This window comes from Spea bombifrons, chromosome 3 (assembly GCF_027358695.1).
Source record: "Spea bombifrons isolate aSpeBom1 chromosome 3, aSpeBom1.2.pri, whole genome shotgun sequence".
NCBI lineage: Eukaryota > Metazoa > Chordata > Amphibia > Anura > Pelobatidae > Spea > Spea bombifrons.
Genome location: NC_071089.1, coordinates 8,398,257 through 8,421,450, shown reverse-complemented (window position 1 = coordinate 8,421,450; position 23,194 = coordinate 8,398,257).

Below are 23,194 nucleotides of genomic sequence, written 5' to 3'. Positions count from 1 at the left end.
GAGCTCTCTCCTTTAGCCTTAGTCACGGAAGACTAACGAGTTTCAGAAAAAAGAAGACTTTAAGTGGCAGAACGAAACACGGAAAGGGCAAAACATGATGGAACCAGGCGGAGATAAATGCCAAGCCCTAAAAATCATCTAGAGCTTTTTGGGCAAATTCAGAGAGTTCTCAATTATATAAATTCAGTATTTTCTCAATAATATTTTCCTCTACATTTGTCTTTCTCTCCTCAGAAGATAAATATATATATAAATATAAAAATATTAAATAAATAAAAAAATATTCTTATTATTGAAAAAATAATAATTTCGCGCACAGAGGCCGTATGGAAGGAAAAACAACACTCTGCTACTTAAGCTCTATTTATGTGTAAATATGGCTATAAAATATGTTGATGACAGATTCCTTTTAATTGGAAGCGCGCCATAAGCATATCTTGTATCATTTAAAGTACAGTATGTGTCTCGGGATTCAAGTGCTGAATTAAGTGGTCGTGGTTTAAACGACACAAGGATTCATTGTTGTTTTTGGCAACTTTTCAACCGTGCTTGGCACAACTCACATTAATTATTTATTCAACTTCCCATCAAAGTAGAAATTAGGTAGCACTTTAAATGAATTTTCTGTAAGGCAGACATCATGTGTATGATATTTATGGTTTGATGAAGGAGGTAATTATACTCTTATAGTAAAGTAGTCAAATCTATGGCATAAAATCTCTGTTAACCCACGCTGTACCAAAGTTACATGGATGGACAATGCTTACCCGCCTGTGAAACAAAGGGTTTAAATTAATGTTATTCCGCGGTTGTGCCGCTCAGGTTTCACATGCTGTCCTGCAGACGTTGATATTCATTTTCGGCTAACAGTAGTTTTAAGTAAACATCTGTAGATGTAGACGCTGTAAAAGTTTAATTAAAAGGGACAGTCACACATTAAGAAGCTGAGGTCGATAACTTTTATCAGGCCAACTTAGAAAAAAACAAACAGGGCCTCAGAGGTCTCTTCTTCAGATGAAAATAAGCACAAGTTGCAGGCAGTGGCGAAACTACCGGGGTCGCAGGGGTCGCGACTGCGACCGGGCCCTGGAGTTCTGCCAGTCAGGGGGGCCCAAGGGGTGCCGAGCGGTTGCTGAAAACGACCGCTCGGCAACTCTTGGGCCCCCCTGACTGACAGAAATCCAGGATGCCTCTGCTCCCCGCTGCTGCCACCGCTGCCGCCTGCTTCAGAGCTGCCCAGAGTGCAGTGTTGTCTCGGGTGCCGGCGCTTCACGTAGAGCGCCGGCATATGACGTCATATGCCAGCGCTCAGCAGTGAAGCGCCGGCACCCGAGACAAACGCCTCACGCTCTCAACACAGGAGTTGACGGTAAGTGACCTACAAGGGGGGGGGGTAGGGAGGGAGAGGGGAGATTGTGAGAAGGGGGGTAGGGAGGGAGAGGGTAGATCGTGAGAAGGGGGGTTAGGGAGGGAGAGGGGAGATTGTGAGAAGGGGGTAGGGAGGGAGAGGGTAGATAGTGAGAAAGGGATAGATGGGTGGAGGGGGCCCTTAACAGATTCTCGCACCGGGGCCCTGAGGTTTCTAGTTACGCCCCTGGTTGCAGGTATTTTGATAATTAGCCTTCAAGTTAGTTATCCTAGTTCTATTGCTCCTCTGTGGTATTTGTATTGACTTTGTATTGGTGGGCATGGGAAGGGAGAAGTTTGCCTCTTTTTGTCGCAGACCTCTCGCTCGCAGCAGCATACCCCTCATCATTTCGGGTGTCTAAAGCTGGATACCTGTGTTGGAGGGTTGGAGGGGTAAGGGGTTTGGTCAGGGGCAGGACCTCCACCCGACCTACCCAAAGAGCTATCGTGATCTGCTCAGCTGTAGAACATCCCAAGGTGGCCACGTGGGAGATGCAATGGAGTTCTATGATCCAACATTACGGACCTCCATTGAGGTTTTTTCCCTCCAGTTCTGCAAAACCAAATTTATTCCCAGATATCGAAGGGGTAAATACGCATTTTTGTTAAAATGGGTGTGAAGCTTTTTGTTGGCCGAGGCAGAATTGAAAATGTCTTCTTCTGTTCGTTGAAAGCCATGGCCAAAGAAACAAAAACCCAAATGAAATGATCTCCATTTACCATAATTAGTAATCTGGCACCAGCTTGTGTTTCTTGAGTTACCATTGAGAAAGGTTTAGTTGAAGGTGGGCCACTGGCTGACAAAGCCACCAACTGACCCGATCATACCAGGCGCACATAAATAAATCAGGGGGCCGCTGGCCTTAAAGTGCCATGCTAATACTGGCCCAAGACCAACGTGGAGCCAGTACTGTAACCGAAAAGTCTCCGAAACCGTGCCGCGATATGAGAAAGCACCATTGGACGGCGTTGCGCTTCAAGACACGAAAGACGTTTCAACCCACCCTTACAAAAATGTAATTATAAGTGAGAGGTAATGTAATGGGGAGGAATAATCATCCTGAGAACAGGAAGATATGATGGATTTACAATACATATTATATATACACATACAGAACAACATAGTAGCCATCTCCCCGTTCCGAATCTTTGATGTTAAGCTTGCCCGGAGAACTGTATTATGGGATTATGAGTAAAAACTGAGCAGCCACATGGAACAATCCATTAGTTTCTATGGTAACTGCACCTAAAGTGCTCATTATGCACCTCCTCTATACGTCTATATCTTTTGCTTAAATCATGTATTTAGTATTAGTTAGAATTATTAGTAACCTGGCCCGCCAAAGAAATGACACGATCGTCAAAGAAAATATATGAAAATATTAAGTTTTTACATTAAATTTTGCTTACATTCAAAAAGTCTAATTGGGACTCATTTAAGGCCTCGATAATGTAACAAAAGACATATATTTCTGAACGATCAAAAGAAAAAAAAAACGGGTGGGTAGAAACATTGTGAGACATAACGGACTCGGCGACAGTAAAAAAGGAACACTTAATCTCTGTAGATTTCCAGTTACCGCAGCACAATTATTCCCTTCGAACGGAGGAAATGTAATCTTGATAACACGCATTCAAAAAATTCTATCAAATATTTACTGTGCACACCTCGCTCGTGAATGGAAGCCAGGAACTTTGAGTTCTCCCGTCACGATGAATCAAATAAGCGGCCCCTTCTCACGTGTGTTCTATGCGCTATATCTTTTCTCTTTAATTACTAATCTCTCGCTTTAATAACACTCTAGACAAGCGACTCCGCTGTCTGGGGCTTATCGATAGGATTTTGTCACGTGTACACAAAAGAGGGCAAGAAACGCTTTATATAACAATGATTATCTACGAACGCACTTTTTATGCGAATAATAATAATAAAAAAAAACGCTGATACGCTATCGCTATTGTTGATGAACGCGGTACTTGTTCCAACACTTGATATTAAGTGGCCAATAATAAGCGTGTTGTATTAATCTTCAAACGATCAAAAGAGCCTCTCTTGACTTAACAACCCAACGCAAAGCAATGCGAGTCCTCAACACGCATGACATTGGAATATTTGCAAACAGGATCGGAGCAAACCCGCTGCCATTAAGAGGAGAGATATACGAGCTCAGCATGAAAAAGAAGACTATTGTGCCCCCTGTGGGAAGGCTGCGACTTGCTGTATTTGGGGGGGGGGGTAAAAAAATGGTTTAGCTTATATAAACCACAGGAACGATAGACTACAGGGAGGATAATCTCAAATTATCTATAATGGCTTTAAAATAAGACATGAATATAAGTCAGCAGCTGTATATCTAATGTATATCCGTGTATACGTGTGTTATATGTATGTATGTATGTGTGTATTTATATATATATATATATACAATATATATATACAATATATAGTATATATATATATATATATACAATGTATAGTATATATATAATATATAGTATAAATATACACTATATAGTATATATAATACAAAATTATATACAGTATATATATAGAAATACACACACAACTGGCTAATTCAAATATCAGGTTCATCTACATAAAGGCGGTTACGCTCAATTTATTTTCTACTTTACTCTGGCACCCTATATATTAAAACTTTGTGATACCTGTTCATAAAGCAAGCTGTAGCAACACATGTAGTCTACAAAACCTCACAGGTCCCTTTTTGTAATAGAATAACAGACATACATATCTGGGCTGAAGGTACTAAACGAAAACTTTCAAATAACTACAAATGAAACATTACATTTTTTTAATATGAATTCTGTATCTGTTAGAAAAAAAACTAAATATCAAAAATAAATACTAATTAAAAAAAATGAATACTAAAATAAAATAAAAAAATAAAATAAGATTTTCTCCCAAATCTGTGGCCCCAGACATGCAGCGCGTCCTCCCCTCCTCAGTCCGCGTTTTGGCTGCTCAGTGGGTCAGTTCCAGGGGAAGCCTCTTTAACCAGCCTATGGAAGTGTGAGCCGAGCTGTCACAGATATGACATCATAGCGGTAAGGACAGTGGTGCCGCGGAGAGGGCGGATGCAGGAGCCGACTTGGTGCAACGCAGAGGCTAAAGACATCACTGATTACTCTATGACTATTTTTTTCTTTGTAAAACAAACTACCAAATCACCGTCTTCCCATTTAGAAGTTGAAGCCGGTTTGCACTGCAGGAGGCGTCAGTCACAGAAGATGTCATCGTCAACCTGCTTAAGAAACCAAGTCACATATTAATCACGACGGGCCCTCATCTAATGCATCAATTGCTACGTCTTTTAATGTATTTCGGCTGACAGCAGGAACCTTATTAGGGCCCAATGAAATGATACAAGTAAAAGTCTATTAATACTACTTAAGGTTTTAATTTGCTACAGTTACCATTGTCTTGCTGCAATTCTGCAATTCTTGCTGCAAACAAATTCTGGCTGCATTACAATTAATGTCTGCGATACTTCCTCTAACAGGCTAAGGCGAGCTAATTTATTATGCTAATAAAACAAAAAGCCATTGCAATACAAAAATAGGGTCCTCACAGGACGCTAGAGAGCTACTGGCACATTACTAATTCACACGAAAGACAATTATACCCTGGAACATCAAACCCGGACAAAAATATCAATTTGCTAACCGGCACAGGGTATTCCTAAATACCTTCCTGTATTTCCAGAAAATTATAGAAAGCTATTCTCTAGAAGCCTTTCTTTTCATAAGAATACCCCGCGAGTTAGAAGACAATTAAGGAAAATAAACATTTTGCTGATATAGTCTTCTAAAGTGTTAAAGGAGCACTCGGTCCACAATACAGCAACCACTTTACTCTTTCAAAGTTGCTCTCCATGCGCGCCAAAGGCCCGCAGCTTACCACCCTGTGCGAGCAGACTTGTTTTTATGTAACGCGACCCCGCTGAGTTCCTGCCTCCATGTGCCAGTCCAAAACTGTTCCTGTGTAGAAGCGCGTGAGAGAATGCTGTATGTATGAATGTATGTTGGAATGAGAATGTATATATAAGTGTGTCTGTTAACACGAATGCATATCGATAGGTGCATATGAGCATGAATGTGTATGTATACTAGTGTAAGCGTATGTGTGTGTGAGCATAAATGTGTAAGTGTTTGTGTGCTAGCATTGATATATAAATGTTTTAGGGGAAAGATGGCACAGAAAAGCTGCTTGGGGGCACTGACAAGTAGTTTGGGGGCAAGGATGACACAGACATACAGTTTGGGGCTATGATGGCACATACATGCTGTTTGGGGGCAAATATGGCACTGATAAGAACTTTGGGGGTTCAAAAATGGCACTCACAACTCTTTAGAGGCAAAGGTGGCACTGTGGGACACGTTGATTGTGAAGGGGGGCACTGTGGTTTCTAGTTACGCCGATGAGAGCATTCTAGATCATTACTTTATGCAAAACAACCAGACATCTATTGGAGCATGATTACTTGACATATTAAACATGTAAGTACGCTTGTCACAAAAAGTGTGGCAGCATATTGCGATAATAAAGGTCAAGAGATAATATATGTCCATATATTTCCGAGACATCCCAGATTACATTGATGATTATCAAGTCAAAACCCTATTAAAGTGAAAATTAAAAAACAAAAGTATCACTAAATATATGGGAGGTTTTTTTTTCTATAGTAACCAATGGAATGGTAAATGCTTGGTTACTAGACATAACCTAAAGAATAAAAGCAAGCAGGCAATGCAATAAAGCATCGGAAAAGGCATGCGGGGTCCTGGGTTGTATAGCAGAAAGACAGAGAAGGTTCTATGGTCAGACCTCACTTAGAGTGTTGAGTACAGTTCTGGAGACCCCATCTACAGGAGGATATTGATACATTGGGGAGAGTTCAGAGGAGAGCTACTATTGTCCCATACAGCCTCGCCAACAAAAAATGAATATTAAAGTACTTTCTAAGTACTTCAATATGGATATATTTTACCTGTACAAAATTAAGGTAATTTAGTAGAAGCTGGCGCATATCAGCATCACTTAAGGGAGCCAATCGGTGGCAGGAAAGCATTGGAGTCTCATTAACCTTCCAGGAACTTTCAAGAGAGCCAGTGCTGCACCTGAAATAGTGTTAGAATACTGTTCATGTGCAGTGACAGGCAGGGGATGTGCAAAGGCCAAAAACATCTCCTGTAAGCCAAGGACCGGGGGGAGAAGGTTACAAATACATAGGGTTCATGCTGCTGAAACCAATAGATTAAAGAGTTTAAAGTGCATATGATGGCTGGAGTATACCATCAGCTCAGACCAGTGTGCCCAGAAAAGAGGGAAAAGTCCTTCATGAGACTGGCCATTGCGTGAGAGACGCTGATAGAATTCACGGGTGGTTTATGTGAAATTCAAGTCCATTTCTACTTATAGCCTACGTGGTTTGTACATGCTCCACCCACTTCCTGCCTATGCCCCACCCACAAAGTTTTTTTTTGTTTTTTTTTGTTTTAAAGAAGGTCTGGAGTTGTTCTTTTCCTAGGTGGAACACCAGCCCTGGAACCCTACCAAACACTGTTACTATACTTCAGCGATATCTGAAATAACATATCTTCACTCAAAGGACATTTGACTTAATTAATTAGTCCCGTGAAACCCAAAAGGTGAAAACAACACAATTCTCCCTATAATTCTCCACTTAAACATTGTTTTGTGTGTAAATATACAAGGCGCTATTTTCGTTAAGGTTGAGCTGTTCTACAAAGCTGTCACAGTGACAATTTGTGATACCCTTTTATTACAGGCTTAGTGCCAAAGAAACTGGAGACTCCGTCCTTACTAATTGTAATTACTATGATCAACTTTAAGCTCTTTGTATAGTTCCCATCATTATCTCCCTGTATAATCTGAAGTATTTTAGCACAACGCAATAACACAAATATTATGACCGGTTCTGATTGGGCTTCTCACGACAGACGAAAGAATGTCCTGGAGCGGACACATGTTGCCTCTCTTAATCCCATCACTCTATTCAAAGAAGGAAAGCAGGGGTTGCATACACATGTATATATTTTATAACATATCTGGGGATTTATAATAACTAAAATCTGCTGGATTATCAATGCCTACATTTTAACCTTTTGAGTACCAGAGGTATACTCACAGCAATACTTGACCTTGAAAGTGGTATCTTGTTACCACCACATTTTCTTCAAGAACAGCAAGAATAATTGACTTTCTCCCCCATCCATGATATATGTTCTGTCCTCAGACTGTCTGTAGACATGTGACTACACTGACCTATGGGCCCCTAACCCCTCCGTCCATCTTTCCTCCCCTGAGACCCCTCTTTTCTAGGAGCTCCGGATGTTTGTTGGGTATGAGGGTATCACAGCGTTCTACAGCTCGGTGGCGCAATGTCCTCTAGCCGTGACACTAATGGCTCCCCCTAAAATGAAAACGGCCATCTTTAGCCATTTGGAATGTTAAGGATATGCCTTAAAGGTGAATTTTAACACTTATCACCCAAAACACTATTCTTCATATATAACTATTACCATGCAGTTCTATGTTCTACAGCATAGAACGGTGTAGTCTCTTTGTGTCCCTGTTTCTTCGGGAAGATGCAAGCTCCTCTTAGACTGATGTATTAACCCCTTAAGGACAATGAGCGGTCCCTAAACCCATTGAAAACTATGCATTTTGAGCCCGTACATGTACAGGCTTTGTCATTAAGGGGTTAAAGAGGTTTTATATGGTAATACCAAAAATATGACCCTCTTTGAACTAGCATTTCTATGGCAATGCTATCAGAATCATATGTTATCGGCTGAGAGCGCTGGGGTACCACACAGCCTAAGGGAGGTGAAAGCCCCTTTGGCATATGCCTGTGGGCTAAGACAGATGGGCTGCAGAAATCAGGCCTGAATATCTACAGAGGCTTTACAAAAGTGAGGTGCTTGTGACTTCAACTACACATGAAGCTGCCCCCCCAGGCCAGGAGAGCTATTCTGCAATATTTTCTGACCCTCAGGTGATCAAAGGGTTAATCGATGCAATCGTTGGGATGCAGCAGGGTAGTTATTACCTAAAATGTGTGCATGTATCAGCTATGCTAGATTTTTAGAGGGCGTCCTGCTTTTTATCAATTTTTTTTATTCTCCCATCTCTACCTGTGTTGTCTATTCTTCTGGATTGAAACCGTACAGTTTTCTGTAAGCATGTATGCTTAGATGTAATGTAAGGAAGTTTTACTTCACAGAAAGGGCAGTAGATAAGGGGAACCGTGTTCCAGCAGAGGTGGTAATACAGTGAAGTAATTTAAACACACATGGGATAGGTATAGGGCTATCCTGAATCTAAGACGAGACCAAGGACCACATAGGGTTTGAGGTTTTCACAGCAGGATAAGATGGGCAGACTCGAAGGGCCGAATGGTTCTCATTTGCCATTATATATACTTCATTTTGTTTTTGTTGGTCAATAAATGTAATCCCTTTGTATATATTTAGTATAGGATTTATATAGAGACTTCACCCCATGGAAGCTGTCCCAACAGCTGGCCAAACTATTACTATTTAATCAAATTCATATCCAGAAGTTCTCTCCCTTCTCCTCTCCAACCCTTACAAAGGCTGCCGGAACCAATAAACAGTAATCAGTAACTTAACAGCAGGGGAGAGATAACTAAATGAGGAGGAATAATCAGAAATAGAAGTTGAGATATATTTTAATACATACATATATAAATATATATATATATATATCACTTATTTTAATACAGTATGTAAACACAATAATATAGGCTTATTTAGTGCAGTGAACTGTTAAATATAGGATTTGGAGAATGTGACGCATACTGCAGAGAGAGTGAAGCTATCATACATTCCTAAAATTAAAAAAAAAATAGCTATGATTTCCCTTTTTCCCTTTTAAATTTAACAGTTCCTACAATACCCTTTAATTGCTGCTATAAAAAAATACACTTTACTAATAAAAAGAAGTAACGTGTGAACATTAACTAATTTAATAATACCTAGCAGGGACAAACTGATTTTATGTAGTCGTTTGTATAATAGAGCTAAGCGGTATAGATATATATATTTATATATATATATTTTTTTTTTTCCAAACCAAAAGTGCATAAGCAATAATTAGACATTTAGGACATAAGTGATCTAATTTACCGTGAACATATCTAGTAGCTACTGTGCAAAGGAAACTGTGAATAGCTAGACGCATGACTTCAGCGGCCGCGTGTTTTCCATTCAAGGTCCGTAAATCAAAGCTCTGGACCAATCGCGGTGGAGATGGTGTCCGCCGATCAGACAGCTACTTATTATGTCTTAACAGGTGCTGAGCGCGCGGCCCCTATAGACGGCATGCTTTGATTGGGACTGACAGTTTTCACGGGTGTGTTGAACCTGCTGTCTCACTTGTATGTGTCAAAAGTGCTCTTCAAAACGCCCCGCTTACATAGAAGGCTTTATACGCTTCTGGACGGGGTCAGCGGGGCATTCTGCAGACAGCTGCTCGCTGAGTGATGGTTTCTAGTAATATATATATACATATATATATATATTTATATATACATATACATATATGATATCTTTATTCCTGTGTCCTCCATTAGCGGAAGTGTTTTAGGTATTAGAATTATGAACTTCAACAAATAATAAAAAAAAATGTATGTTTGGGAAACAGAAATATATTTTGCCTTTTCCGTCTAAACAGTTGATACAGAGAAAGGGGAAACAAGAAAGAAAATGATTATTGTCAGGTTTAAAGACGCTGCCGGATTCACTTTAGTAATTCCTTTAGGAACACAGCTGGTTCTGGCGTTCCCAATGCATTCTTCCCGGGAAGCTGGGTTCCGGATTTAACCCCCGTGATTCTGGGCTGGCAGCAATGTTCCAATCAATAATATGGTTTGTGGTTACAAAAACATATATATATAATATATAATTTAAAAAAAAGTATTTGTACGGTGCTAGCACATTCTATAGCACAAGAATTGAGAAATAACAAGGTAGCAGACAAAGTTGTACCGTTCCATAATAAGTTTGACCCCCTTGAAGGGCAGACACCTATCTTTCACACCAGAGGTTGTGTACCAGCGGCAACTACCACCAAAGTTATTCCTCCGAACGGCAGAAAGGTGAACGCTGCATTGCAGAAATGGTTAATTACAGATGGCTGTTTGTGGCTAAATTGACTCACGAAAACAACGAGACTCTTAAAGGATTCCTCTTCCCAGACTGGCCGTCCGACGATCGCCGCCTGCTAAACCTCGCGGTTTTGCGTCATGAAAATATTACAAATGGAAAAGCGTTACGTTTACTGAATAAATCACTGTAAGAATGAAAATTCCGATCGGAAATGTCAAGAAAGGCACATTTCACCGGCAGCGCCTGTTCTCCGAGAGCTCAGAGTGAAGTGCGTTGAAATATCCCAAAAATGCTGGAATATTGACAGTTTATTACTGGCTTCCTTAGAATTACGGAATTTTATTGTAAAAGAAATTGCGATAACCCCCCCCCAATTAAATATTATATATATATACAGTACTTCTTTTTTGTTTATATCATAGAAAATAAAACAACCAGAAGCACAGCCAGGAACTTTCTGAACGAGAGGTCGCTGTAGTCTTTAAATATTAACCCTTCAATAGCCCATTGTGAAGATTTGATGTAGTGACTCGCCAATTGTGTTACCCGAATGGGTCCTTGACTTCTCATTATTTAAAGATACATTTACATTGTTCACCTGCATTTAAGCAGGGATATGGACCACTAACAGACTGCCAGCAAAAGCATCAGTTGTGGTCACAGTGGGGTAGAATAGGAAGGAGTCAGCTCCAGACTGCTGAAAATCTTCCCCTTTTCCCTGAGATTTCCCTGAAAACTCTGAGACTCGGAAGCAAACCCCTGAGAGTTCCCAGGTAAGCCCATGGTGGCTTAGCGGCAGCTCGCCTATCTCTATCCATGCGCGGGATCAAGCACTCGGCAACAAACCTGCGATCCTCTAGCTGCTCCTGTAGCCCAGGCTGGTGTCATACAGGTTGGGTTCTAGAGTCAGCAAAAGGGAAGATCTCTCGGAATAGACTAGTCACGCGAAATCCGTCCCTGACTGCCTATAGGCAAGCAAAACGTGATCCTGTTTTCACTTGTTTTATGTAATATATATATAAATATACTAAAATATCATATTTTAACATTTCTCTGACTTTTGGACAGTTTGATCCCATTCCGTCCACTATGTTCCTATCAGCACGGGAGGCTCACCTCTTACATTTGGATACAAATGCTGCTCTAAATGGATTTTGGATCAAATTGCTTGCATCCGTTGCCTCCGTTGCCTCCCGCGTATTGCAGACCCAAATAGCAAAACACAACATACATTCCTTTTGTGTCCATCTCTTTTTTTTCTATTTTTTTTTAAACTCCAAGTTATGCTGAATTAACGATTTCGACATAATTAGCAGCGCACATTACTAGCGTCGGGTGAACCTGTTCTATTTATCTTCTGATTGCTTCAACAGTCTTTTCTCTGAAGACCCCGGTGCATGTCTTCATCTTATCTTTCATATTTAATGGTTCCTTTAGGGTGTGCCCTAGGTTTTTCTGATATATTTTAATGATAAATCCTCCCCATTATCTCCTTCAACCCAGAAGATAGTTCACTTGAAATATTGTCCCTTTTTATGTTTGCAGTGGGAATTATTACAAGGAAAAATAAAGCCTCTGGATTTAAAGCAAGATAATAGCGAACGGGCCCCAGTTTCAGAAATGTTACTTTAAACGGATGCATTAACCCTTTGTGAAGTTGTAGATACGACATATATAAAGCCAATTTATTTAATGGATCATTAAACTTCTTTTAATAAGAAGTAAACTTTATATGTGAATATATATATATATGTATATATATACACAAATATATACGTAAATAGTATATATATATATACATACATAGTATATATATATATATATATATATATTTATATAAATAGTATACATATATATACATATATACATAAATAGTATATATATCTAAATGGTATATATACAGTATATTCAATGTATATATATATATTTACAGTATATATATATATACACTGCATATGTATACATATATAGAATGTTCGAATATACATGTTTATCTGAGTATCCAATGACCTCATATTACAGTAATATACCATATACCAAGCTATGTTAATAAATGTTTAAATTATGCATTACTCATAAATAAAAGGCTGTTAATTTGAGATGCTAAATATCTTGTTTAAACAAAGCATATCCGTTGATATTAAATTGCCAATATAATTTTTAAAAAAACCATCTACTGCATTCAACCTACAAATGGGATCACATCTTCTGTTGACCCTTTAACTCTTTCAGGACTGGGGCTATTTCATACCCTAAAGCCTGGAGTTTTTGGGGGGTTTTTTGGTGATTTTTACCATACGTTTGTTAAGCCGTTATTCCCCTTTTCCATATTTGATGTACCCACACAAATTATGTACACAAGTCGTGCCTTCTTTTAATAATAGAAATAATAAAATATAATAATTATTTGTGATATTATATAAAAAAACATGTACTAAACCCATACTAAAATCCTATATTTTTTTCAATTTTACCTAGAATTTCTTCTACAGAGTAGGTGCCACAGCTGAATAATGACCCGATTTATGTTCAGTGACATTACAGTCATAGCCCACATACTTTTCAAGAGGGTCATGTCTATATAAATATTACCCTGTATTATACATGTATTTATTATACTATTTTAAGGGATTTGGAGGTAGGGATCTTTTTTTGATTATTATAATGGTAAGGCTAATGGATATTATGGCATCTTGGGATTTTTTTTTACATTTTTTCTTGTGTTTTAATTTGATTAAATTTTTTTTGCACTGTTCCCATAGAACTGTTCCCTTTGGGAATCTCCCTTACACATTTTGGATGACATTGATGTCACGGTGACATCACTGGGATCTCAACAAACTTTATTCATATTTATTTTTTCCCTTAATTTTGTATTTGTTTAATTTTTTTTTCTTAAAAATTGGAGAAGTGTTTTTTTTCTCCCTCTCCTCCCTCTGACCTGTCTGTGCTGATCACATTGTGATCAGCAAGCAGGACTCCATAGCCCTTTATTGCCGATTGCTATTCTTATGGTTAGCCAGTAGAGATCTCTGGGTCACTCCTCAACTCAAGTGACCTTTCGGTAAGAGCCAGCATTGACATCTACTGGAATTTAATGCCAATCGTGTGATCGGGTATTCCTTATATAACGGTGCACCGGCACTCGGTCCACACAGTCTGATCTCCTTGTCACCTTTTTTTGATGATGAGCCTGTCCATCCTAAGGGGCGTTAAGGGGTCTGTGGCATATACTCAGCAATATTCTTATTTATGGTAATGAGTTTCTACACTTTTTGCCACTGGTTCATCGCGTGTTCACCTCTTGTGTTTTATACTGCAGATCCTCCTAGATTACCTTACCTTGTATATCTGTAAATCCAAATTGTTATGTGATTTATTGTTATGTCCCGCTGGCCCACTGCACAGCGCTGCGGAATGTGATGGCGCTATATAAATCGACTAATAATTATACTTATGGCGTGTAGACAGTTGTGCAGCTTGTGAAGGCAATCTGTTTGTAGTAATTTGAGTATATTAATATTACTGATTAATCGCTAAGAAAAAAAGCGTACTATTAAACCCATGTAGAGAATAAAATCTTTGGTTTACCTTTAAATTTAATTTTAAAAGAACAGCACAAAATGTGTCTATGAAAGAAAATACCAGACGGGTATCCTAGAATCTATGTCTAAATCATGACAAATAAATCACTTAAAATCTGAAGGATTTTTTCTGAAGGGTTAATTTTAACTAAGAGGGTGGTAGATAAGAAGAAGAGCCTCCCAGCAGAAGTGGTGGAGGTTAACAGAGTAAGGGAATTTAAACAGTCATGGGATAGACATACGGCTCCTGAATCTAAGACGAAACCAACGACTGATTGTGGTTTTAGTCTTTACAGCAGGAGAAAGATGGACTGAATGGGTCTGGTCTGCCGTGAAATTCGGTTTCTCCAAGTTGAAGCTGATACCTTTTATTGGGCCGACATAGAAAAATATGTCTAATACTAAAAATCACCCCATATTCACCTTTTCTTTAATGCTCTTGGGTGCCGAGCTGAAAGGCCAAATGCCAACTGGCCCCGAGAAGGTTAATTTCTTCCCTCCCCGCGCATACGCAAAGTACAAGGAGTTGTGCCATCTTGAAATGAGATCCGTCGCCTGCTGTTATGTCTCCCCTGGGGTCTGGACGATGCTCCGAAATCCCCCGAGCTCTCAGCCCCAGGTTAATGCATATCATTTTCCTTTTAACCCATATATCTGTTAAACAAGACTTCATCTTGCATGTCACCAGAACAACTAATTAGCGTCTGCGCTTATTCTGATATACTCTCCTAAAGGTTACAACACGGGGAAGATTCACCGCTTCGCCACTGTCAGATCCGCAGACTTCCAGGTAGTTAGAGTGACGAATTTCATCGTAAATGAGGATCAATGTGCCGTACAACTTTGGAATTGTAATTTCTTAATTCTCATTCAAATCCTGCAGGCGAGATAATATAACTTGATCTGAATTAGCCATGTGATCCTGATGGCATTGCGTTAATGGGCTGTTCGCTTAATTTATGTAATTTTTAAAAATTAAAGAGTCATATTTTAAATCCCCACTCCAGTCCTTCAGATCGAAAGTACGAGTTGAAAAGTTATACTGCCCGTATAAATCAGCTTGGCTAAACTTTCTATCTTGTTGACTGTACTTTGCTAAAGTTTGGCGTCATCTCGGCTTTAATTCTTGTCCGCCTGTAGGGAGCCTTTAGGAAATGATAGCATGTCGCCAGCTTATACACATCACTGGGCATATGCTGTGCGGTACAGACGCTGGATTAACTCCTGCCTGAGCTGTTAAGGAAAACAACGTTATGGGGGGTTTGGGGGTTTTTTTCTCGAGAAGGTGTGGTTATGGCGGCACATGCTGGGAAAGGGATAGAAAGTCAAGTAAACTGGACAGGCGTAAGGGGGAAGGGAGTGAAAAAAAAAGAGAATTTCGTGGCAGGAGAAGACGGCCTTTTAACCCAAACCGCACACAGCGAAACTAATACTAGTGTAGGAGCTATAGTTAAAACACACGCTATGTTTACGTCTCCTTAAACCTCAAATTGTTCTGCCTTAATTTTACCTGCATGCAATCTATAGATAACACTTGACACGATTCGGATCAGCAACATTTTTTTATTATTATTATTAAACATAAAAAATAGCAATAATAATTTCTGTTATTCCCACCCTGGTTAATATTCCCCAAATATATTTTTATTTTCTTTATGTTGATTTATATTTTTTTTTATTGTTATTCAAAAGGACTTAATCATTAGGGAGTAATATTTAGGATTTGGATAAAAAAAAAGAATTATACAAATTTTTTTTTTTAGAATTCATTTAATAAATCTCATTGTGTGCACTGTTACTTTTAAACCCTTTTAACCGGGTCAAAGAGGAGCTTTAAAGAGATGGTACTGATAACATTTCTGGCAGCACATTTTAATCCCCTTTAGGAACTGGTGGTATTGTTGTTACTCATATAGCGCCATCATATTCTGCAAAGCTGTACAATGAGTAAACAGGACATAAAAAGTAATGCATTACAGAAGAACGTACAGAAACAAAGGGTAAGGGGGCCCTGGTCTCAGGAGCTTACAGTCTAGAAGCACACAAAAAAATCCTTGAATGTCAAATAATTAACAATATACAAAAGTTTGGGGTCATTGAGCTGTTTTCATGGAAAACAAGGAAATTGTAACATAATCGCAAAAGAGTTTTCTAACCATCAATTAGCCTTTTAAACTTAAGGTTGGATCAGCGAACACAACGTGCCAATGTCAGCGGGACCGCCCACCAATGTCAGCGGGACCACCCACCAATGTCAGCAGGACCGCCCACCAATGTCTGTGGGACCGCCCACCAATGTCAGCGGGACCGCCCACCAATGTCAGTGGGACCGCCCATCAGGTAATGCTGACGGTGGTGGGGGGTCCTGCAAAGGGAGGGCCCCCGGGTAACCACAGCCTGGACGTTCGCAGGTATGATAATAACGCATCAATCGCTAAAACATGTGGCTCAGTGTTTTTCCACTTCCCCTTTAATACAGCGTTCTGAAAAATACCAGAGCTTTTAAAATAATAATAATAATAATAATTTGCCGCTGAAAAAAACCCCAAACGTTGGCTATTGCAAAAAAAGAGACCCACTTTCTCAAAGGTGCAGTAAATGAAAATTTAGGGGCCTTCATTGACTGAATATTTATATCTTCATATAAAATCTGGGCTAGCCAGTGGGCAGCACGGAGCCTTTTTTCTACATGCGCAGTGCCAGGTGACATTTGCCCAGACACCCAACATCCAGTGGCATAAAAATGGCGGATTGTCATAATAACTTCAGGACAGCTGGCAGCTACAGGAGCCATGCATGCCACGAAAACACCTTTCAGTGTTGCATAGTTGTCTTTCATTTAGCTTTCTTTCAGTTAAGGCAACACTTAATTATCTTTTGTATTTAATACTTTTCCCATGGAACATTGCTTACTCTAATGGTTTGCATTTTATTGGTTCTGATGAAGCCTTCCTCCAAAATTCTCATGTGACATTCACGATATCACTTGCACTCAGCAGTTCATCTCTGTCACTTGAACACAAGCTATGGAGGCAGCCGCTGGTTTTAACTTCCACCAAGGGCAATGGTATTAGTTGGGTATGAGCTCACCCAAACCTACGATTGTATCTGTCAGGATGCATCTGCTGCTTGTAGATAAGAAGGGAACCCCAACATGTACAAAATACAATAATACTTCTAATAACCAACTACAATTATTATTTATAATGCTAAACTGAAATGAAATAAAGGAGATTCTGTTTCAAAAACTAGAGGAGTAGGTTGTTTTGTAGAACATTTGTGTTGGATTCTGAAGCTCAGCATAGGTCTTCATGAATGGTCCAAGGAGGTCCAGCCGCATCTCTCACTGTTTATTCGCACAGTTTGTCGGTGCGGCTTTCTGTGAATCGACCCAGGGTCTGGCATAATCCAAAGATGACGATCAGACCTCGTAAACCACCACCCCGAGTACCTAAAAATATCTAGAACAGGGCTGTCCAACCTGTGGCCCGCCAGCTGTTGAAGGACTACGTCTCCCATGCTCATCTATAAGCCCCTTAGCTGAAGGGGCATTATGGGAGATGTAGTCCTGCAGCTGCTGGAAGTCCACAGGACTACATAGTTATGAGGTTCTTGAATCCTGTTACCCAAGACAGACTTTGTAGCAAAATGATTATTGTACTTGGAAGGTTCTATCTGTCTCGGCATAGAGAAAATGGCCACAATGAATTGCTATCCTAAGGAGTTGTAAAACCCAGTGACTTTAAGCTGGATGAAATAGCACGCTGTCTCTGAACAGCAAACCTCATCTTGCCCACGAGGTCAGATCAACTGAAAAATGGCCGGGGCTCTGTAATCATGGCAACTGCCACGGGATAATGATATCACTTCCTTCTGCTGTTACAATACATCAATACAGTCTGCAACCTCTGTAAAAATAACTCAGGCCAGAGCGCTGGTTTCGTTTATCATTGTAGCCGATGATGGTTGCGAGAGATACGTGAGAGACTCGGGCTTAGATTCTGTGCCGTCCGTGGGGAAAACAGGAAAAAAAAAAAAAAAGGAAGAAATGAATGTGAGATGGAAGTCCCGGGGCTTGTTAGAGCAGAGACCTCTCCGACTTTACAAGTGTGGCTATTATTTCCAGGAAAACATAAAAGAAAGCTTCACTCGCAAGTGCACTTTGGTGGCCAGACTGGGACCAAAAATAGTCCTTGAGATGGTAAACAGTCAATAGCCCTAAATGCCCTATGACTGCTAAAGGCCAACCAAAACCGGACGAGCATCTTAAGTCCCCACATTTAATTTGCACATGAGCAGAAGAGCCCTGCTCAGGAGGGCCACATGAGAGTATGTAGGGGAGACATTTTTTGAGGCCAGTTATGCCAAAACAACATATTTTATTAAAAATATAGAATTTGACAGCAGATCAGACATTCGGCCTATATATTCTGTCTATTATTTCTGCTGTAAAGACCTTAATCGGTCCTTGTTCTTGTCTTGGATGCAGTATAGCCAAATACTGTACCCATACCACCAGATTAAAATTTCCTTCCTATATTAACCTAGAATCCAAGTAGTTAAAGCAGAGTACAATGTCCGAATGGCACATAGTGGCACGGGCGATCTACCAGGAAAGAGAGAGAGAAAGAGATTTTAGTAATGATATTGTTAGGGAACTCTTAAAGCAATCTGAATAATGAGTTCCAGATAAAAGGATTGAGTATTTACAGGCACTCGGGCATATCTCACAGCGGCAGAATAAGTGCTTGCGTTGTCATGTGGGTCTCCGACTTATCAGTGGCTGATCTACAAGTCGTTGATCGTAAATACCAGCAATTATGGAAATGTATTCTGCTCTTTTTTTTTCAGTTATCATTTTCTTTTTACTTATTAAAACCGCTGCTGAATGCGGCAATTCTTTTTTATTTTCTTAAGTAAAACCACGTCGTTTGTTAAGCTTCCAACTTCCAAGGTTTTGTTTTTTTTTTGTCCGTGGTTTTCATTCTGCAGGATCTGTTATTAGTAAGTCAGGATTTAATGGGCTTAATCAGATAGCACCATGACTATTGATGGGGTAACTGCGTTTGGGGAGGATGACGTTGAAATGTGTGTGCGTGTGTTAGGTCTGGTGTTTCAGGTATGGGGATTCTATGGATATATGAAACATTGTGTCTATCTTTAGTGCCAGAATGAAGATGATCTCTGTCTACTTGCTAACATCAGATCTGGCTTTCTCTCTGTAAGAACACCCAGCCTTCCAAGCAGCTAAAAAGGAGGGGCGGAAGGCAGAAATAGAGTCGCAGATCAATAGATTTGACTAAGAAAGTGTTTGCATTCTCAGGGGTAAAGATCATTGTGTTTCTAAGTGGCTGGGAGATATGATCCCTCACCACTGTGAATGGAATGGAAACTGGATGCCATCAGAGGGAGATGCAAAAGCTAATGCGGTGAGGTAATGTGGCAAGGAATAGAAACGGGGGAAGGAATCAAATTCTGGCCCAGCGAATCTTAAAATAAGTAGAAAGCATTCAAAACCTGCAGAACCGAACGGAAATGTGTTTTTTTGAGTTTCTGCGGTCAGCTTATATCACTAAACACGGATTGAACTATTGTTGTCCTAGAAGGGAAACTCGCAGCTCTGCCCCACCTGTACTGACCGTGCATCCGTCCATTTTCCCAAATATACGCGGCATTCACCAAATTAATAAAGTTTACAAATTCAAAAAAGCAATATGTATGTGTTAGAACCCCATTTTATGTCGATACTATGGGAGCAGTCATTTTACCATCCTGCTCTCAGGATGTGCATGTTCATTCCTCTCCATTAAGTTATCCTTCTCCTATTGTTAAGTTGTTGGTTGGCGCCGCCATTTTTAAGATTGGGGTATTATTATTCATTGATTTGTATAGGGCCTCTCATATTCTGAAATTCTGCGCAATGGGTAAACAAAACGTATTGAATCTCTTAACTCCTACCGGGGTTTTTGAGTATCCTAATTACCCTATGTTTTTGTGCCATTTTTACCATATGTGGGTTTAATATAGACTCCAACACAAATTATACAGCTTTAAAAAAAAATAAAAAAAAAAAATAGGACTTTCATTTGAAACCATAGAACCACACAAAAAATAATAATTGTGCAAGTATGTAAAAAAAACTATTTAAAAAAAAAAACACAGTAGGTGCCATCGACGAATAATGGCCCAATTTATTTTCGGCAACATCCCCTGATTATAGACATACACCGCATACGTATATTTTATTTTCTAGAGGGCCTCATCCATCCCTTGCATAGTACTATATAGGGTAATATTTTTAATACTTCTGGCTTAAGGGGTTTGGGGTAGTGAAATGGGAAGGGGGGGTTATACTTTTTATATGTAGTGTTAGGGCAATGGGATGTAAGGGATTTTTTTATTTAGATTTTTTCCCACTATTACCAGTACAATATGTATAGAGATTGTACATGTTATGTATGCAAGGGAGGTCACAATGACATAAGGGAGCTTACGGTATTGTTTATGTATTATTTATATTTTTGTTTAACTTTTTCTCTTTGTGAAAAGACATTGTTTCTCACTCTCTTCCCTATGACCCTCCAGCACTCATCACACTGTGATCAGCAAGCAAGGTTTGCATTGCTGATTGTAATGCCTGCAAGCGGCCAGCAGCGGGGGCAATTGGAGATCCCAGGAGGGCCTAGAAAGACATTGCTGGGTATAATCCATTATATTCAGTTGGGCATTCCTTATGTTACGGGGTACTGGCGCTTACAAACGATCAGTCAGCAGGAGTCCAGTGATGCTGACAAAAAGACAGTTTACAGGCTGTTGGCTGCCCCAGCGATGGGTTGGCCAAGGGGGCAATTGTTCCCCAGGCCAGTCAGAAATCTGCAAGCAGTCCCCATTTGTGAAGGAGTGCTGGCCTAAAATGAGGGTCGGCCTACTATGAGAAGCAGAGGGACAGGGCCAGACTGGGGAAGAAAAGTGCCCCTGGCACTTTAAGGTCAGCAGCCGCTAAAAGACCTATGCTCGGCCATTGGTTGAATATGTGAATGCAGCACATTAATGCACCAGCAGCAAAGGTAAGTAGCCCTCACCATCTGGCAGAGGGCCCAGAGGTCATTTGCCTAGTTTGGCTTGCTGAGGGGGCATGGTGGATGGGATATGGGCAACATTTCTCCCAGATCAAAAAGGCACCAGCCCTCACCTAGCTTCATACACTTTAGGTTCCTTTTAGCAGTAATTGAGACCTTGATCCTCTGCACCCGCGTGACAGAAGCAGGGCCACGCAACTTTTCATGGAAGCCTGAGGTTTCTCTCCCTTTTTTTTAACACAACCATAAACAACAAAACCGATGCTATAAAAGCTACACAACGCAGGCCGCAGACAGGTGTAATGATAAAAATATTGATCCCTAGTGATTACATATAAGGATTTGTTTCACCGGTCCTAAATTTTTACTTCTATTGGTGTAAATCAGCCATGGCTGCTTTTACTGCTCACTTTAAAAGTCTTGGTCTTCAGGACAAAAAAAAATGGATACGCTGTAGCAAAATCCCTTTTTCGGGTACTTTCCGTAAAACCGACCGTGACAGTAGCTTTATTTAGGTAAAAAAGCTGTTTTTAAGGAAATAGGAGCCAAAAATATTGATTCAGTCTTATAACATATGGATGTCCATATGGAAAAAGTGTTTCCTAGCCAAAAACTAGGTTGCATTTTTTTCTTTATCTATATATATATATTATGCATTTTCTGTCCCTCTGTAGAACAATGCTGGGAGTCTGCAGAATATAATACAATAAATTCACATGCAAATTTCCCCGACCGCACTACTCTTATCATTTGTATTAGATTTATGAATACTGAAGTGCTTACATTTTTTCCCTACTCCCTTAATCCCTTCCATCACTTAATAGCTTGGAAAGTAATGGATTTTTTGTAAAAAAAAAAAAAAAAAAAAAAAGGAGATATTACAATCATTTCTACTTTATCTATAAGTTGTTGCTTGGATAATTTTTTTTTTAAAGACTGAAATAATGATTTTTACCCCCTATTGTCACAAACTTTTTAGTAATGTGATATTGTTACCAAAAACTTATATCATCCTGATCTACCTGTATATGTTACTGAATTATGTTTATATTTCATTGTTTATCAGAATAAGAATATCTATATAAAATAGTTAGATGTGAAAATATTAGAATTTTATTTTGCCTTTTGTCACTTTAGCAATTGGTTAAAAATAAACTTTCTTGAATTAGTACTAAAATTGTATTTTTGTAAAAAATTTGTTTAGCACTTGATATACCCTGGAATCATATCACATGCAGAAAAATAACGCATGCACATCATTTTAGCGGCCGTTGGCCTTAAAGTGCAAGAGCCACTTAATCATCCCCAGTCCTGCTCTGTTCACAGAAATTATTTTGTAATCATCTGAAATTTTGTCTTGCTCATAATTTATGCTGGGAACAATTAATTGTCAAGTGACATATTATCGAATTGTAGATTGTAGCCATAGAAGCAACAAGCTCCATAAGAGAACAGATCTGCAACTGTTTATTGGCTTAACATACTAAAAATTGCAATTAATGTTTTGTCTTAGTGGAACAGCAGCGTCAATCAGACAGGGCCAGCTAGTGAGATTAAGCTGCTTGCAAAGTCATGATTTAAAAAAAAATATTTTAAAAATAATATACTTTAAATAATTAGTGGCTCTTAATGTCACTTCATTAATGTAATTTCATTGATACATAATAAAATGTATCAATGAAACAGCTTCTGTTAGGTAAATAAAATAGCTACACATTGCCCTCTTAGAATGTCCCACTGATTGTTATCATTGGGGCACATCTAGGGTCACATATCTTTAAATTAAAAATACAATGCTAAGGGGAAAATACCGTATATATCCTTTATCATCACAACATTTATTTTTATTGTAACCTTCAAGTAAAAAGGTTTATGATAAAAGTGACATTTTAGAATAATTCTATACTGCACCTTTTTTAATGTATTTTCAAGTAAGGTTACATTTATTAT